This window comes from Pteropus alecto, unplaced genomic scaffold (assembly GCF_000325575.1).
Source record: "Pteropus alecto unplaced genomic scaffold, ASM32557v1 scaffold778, whole genome shotgun sequence".
NCBI classification, from domain to species: Eukaryota; Metazoa; Chordata; class Mammalia; order Chiroptera; family Pteropodidae; genus Pteropus; species Pteropus alecto.
In genome coordinates this window covers 733,221-736,990 of record NW_006441062.1, presented here as the reverse complement: position 1 = coordinate 736,990, position 3,770 = coordinate 733,221, and the positions used below count along the sequence as shown (strand labels likewise).

Genomic DNA, 3,770 nt, shown 5'->3' with positions numbered 1-3,770 from the left:
GGACAAAGCATGCAGGGAGTGTGCTCAGCAGTTACTTCTCTCACTTGAGGTGTAAATGCTTTGCTGTTTTCAGAATTCCTATGGAAAGCATCAGGCCTAACAACATCCTCAATGACTTTCTGTGAGAGATTCTATCCTGCTCCTACTCTTTAAATTCCGGAAAGTAATAAAGAGTAACTGTTTCCAATGGCAGGAAACTTGATAATATGACAGATTTTAAAAGAAAAAAAAAATGAGAGAAAAAGAAAGTGATTTTTGAGCCATTTCCATCATTACAGAAATTTCTGTCGAACAATGTTGCTCTGGAAATTCCTATTTTATAAAAATACAGTCTTAAATAAAGTTTAAGATACAATTATTAGGTTCACACCAAGCTATATTTTCCCTTAGGTCTTAAAGAGTCTTTATACTTTTTTTGTGTTTGAAAATAAAACAACAAAAAAGTGGTATGTTCTTATACTGGAATGTTGCTCAGCAAAGAAAATGAACAAATTATAGGTACACACAAACTGGATAAACCTTATAATCATACTGTTGAGCAAAATATTTATGATGCTAAAGAAAGCTATTACTATACTCCATTTACATAAAGTTCAGAGAAAGGTATACATACAGAAGTCGATAAAAGAAACTATAACAAAATCAAGGTAGTGATTATCATAAAATTATAATAATGGTTATGTCTAGGGGAGAGGGAGGAAGATACACTCTAGAAGGTATACATAAATAGGCTTCTCAGTTATCAGCAATATTCTATTCCCCAACCCATGTGGTGGTAACATCTGTATGTTTCTATAAACTCTTCTGAATATGTTATATTTTGCAATAAAAGTAGGATAAAAATCACTGTCATAGTTAATTGGAAATGCCTGCTTCTTTGAAAATATCAAATCATTTTTTTAAATTAATTAATTAATTAATTTTTAAACTACAGCACCTGGTATTCCAAGGTGGTCTCCCATATAAGTACTAACCAGGCCCAACCCTGCTTAGCTTCCAGAATCGGACGAGATCAGGCACGTTTAGGGTGGCATGGCTATTGGCTAAAATCATTTAAAAACCGATATGACTGAGAGACTATTCATGGAACCTAGATGCGAGTGTACAGATTTTAGTGTGCAAGCTGGAGTGTTACCTTTTAGTGATGAGAGGAAATCCTTAATTTAAAAATGTTGGCAGTAGATTATGGTAGACATACTTAAACAAAAATAAGATCACTTTCTTATTCCCCGGGGGTTTATATAAACTAGATGGCATATTTTTATTCTATAAGTGTCTAGATGTTTTAAATATCTTTACTGAGTTGTTGCCATTTTCTTCTAGATGTCATGTTAAATAAAAGATTAATGGAGGTGTTTGTTGATTTAGAAGTTGATACTGATCAGTTGGAAGCGTTTATTAAGGACAAGTTAGCACAGACATTCTTCTACTACCATTAATTTCGGACTAGGTTCAAAAATTTCCATTGAAAATGCTTTGAATATTCAAAACAATCTCTTGTGCTGTTATAAATTGGAAGGCTCTAGAGGTTTTATCATCTGATACTTGTACAGCCAAAAAGATGATTCATCCTCAATTATTCCTAAAACCTGAGGTTGTTTAAATGAAAGTAAAACAAACAAACAAACAAAAAAACTTTAAAAAAGATATTCAATACTTATTATACAATTCTAAATCCAGAACATTTTGAAGACAACTGTGTTTGTCAGTCTAATAACATACATTTATTAGTTGAGTTAACTACCACCGTCAGAGTTTGTGCTAGATGATTTGTCTATATTATGTCATTGAAGCCTTTCAATGATCTTCATAAAGTGTTCATATACCATTTTACTGCTGAGAAAACTGAATCTCAGCTTAACAAATTTCCCAAATACATATTAAAGCTAAAGTATACACACCATAAAAACAGAATATAAAATATACTCCAGGTTCATTTTTTTTTTTTTAGTGAGGGTCTTTATTTTTATATTTAATTATTATTTTTTAAATTTCCTTTTCTAAATTTTTTGATTTTTCAATTGCAGTTCACATACAATATTATATCAGTTTCAAGTATACAGCATAGTGAGTAGACATTTATATAACTTATGATCTCCCCAATAAATCTAGTACCCATCTGACATCATACATAGTTATTACAATATTATTGACCATATTCCTTATGGTGATATATCTCCCTGACTGTTTTGTAACTACCAATTTACACTTCTTAATCTCTTTCTCTTTTTCACTTAGACTCCCAACAGCCCTCCCATCTGATAACCATCAAAATGTTCCCTGTATCTATAAGTTTGTTTCTGTATTGTCTGTTTTTTTTTTTTTTTTTAGATTCTATATATAAGTGAAATTATATGGCATTGGTCTTTCTCTGTCTGAATTCTACTCTGCACAATACCCAGGTTTATTTTTTTTCCTTAAATCAGAATATTGTAAATGAAAAGATTTCAAATTCTTTAAACAAGAGACTTTTTTCAAATATATGTTGTAAAAATATCAGATGTTTATTTGATTCATCAAATAAACTATTCATCAGCATAACAGGAGAACTGATTTTATGACATTCTGATAAGCACATAAAGATTCAGATAAGAGAAAAGGCAAATTTGTTTATTTTACTTTAAACTGGAAAAAAGTTCCATTATAATTCTAATGTATACTTAAGGGGGAAATGCATTTCAGAAGCAATAGTTAAGAACAAAAGTTTAAATGGGATTTCTAGCAGTTTTAATGCTACAAAGATTTTTATATCTACTGCATGATTGACAGGTATTAAGACTTCAGAAAAAAGAACATACACCACACCCTTTTTATTCACTACTCCTTTCTCTCTCCACTCCTTTCCTCTCCTCCCCTCAACTCTCACAATCTCTTTATTTTTCCAGCTTACACTATGTGTTCGCCTCCTGTGTAATTACCATAAATAATCAGCAAGATAGGACCTGTGTGGGACAAATGACACACCTTAGTTGTGTTGTGAGCAACCACTTGAAGTGGTGGCAACCTAAACATTTGCACACTTCTTGCCACAGTGTCCCATATTTATGGATTTCATAACAAGTTAAGTCTTTTAAGATTCAGGAGGTAAAATATCTTAATGCTTCTCCATGGTTAATACCTGACCCAAAGTTATTTCTCTCTATTCATTGAAGTGTTGAATGGCCAAAACACTTGACTCTACATGCCTGGGATGGGTGTTGACTAGCTCAGGATGATTCTTTTAAATTAAAAACAAAACACAAAAACACAATTGTTCTTTCCTATTAAGAACTAGGTGGGGGAAAACAAAAGGCTTTGTTCAGCTGTAAACCATGTAAAAGCAGGGGTATGGTACTTGCTTCTGCCAAGGCGAAAATAGAGCAATCAGCAAAATCTTCAGATCCCAGAAAAGAAACATTCTGGTACTTTCTTGAGCCAAATATTAGTATGGAAGACTAAATAAACAAGTAAATAAATAAATAAATAAATAATAGAAGTTCTCAGTAAATAATAAGATAGGCAGGAAAAGCCCCCATTATGGGTTCCTTTTGCCCATCCTCTGTCTACATAGCCGGACTTAACCCTCCAATAAGTGTTATTCTTTCCTCCCCTTGTGCCTGTCTTCTCAACTGTAAGACAATCATTTATTTTTATTTTTCCCAAAGTAAATGTGTGTTTCTTTAGCACATAATAATAAGTCCCCAGTTTTGGAGAGTAGCAAAACTCTGATTTGCAAGTCACTAACACCACCCCACCTCCATCCCATACACACACACATATCTGTGGGGCCC

The 3,770-nt window shown here is 32.6% G+C and overlaps 1 pseudogene; it reads right to left on the bottom strand.

Annotated features, from left to right (window-relative positions):
* Positions 1 to 925: 925 nt before the first annotated feature.
* LOC112484903 lies at positions 926 to 1,044 on the bottom strand (annotated as a pseudogene).
* Positions 1,045 to 3,770: the final 2,726 nt, after the last annotated feature.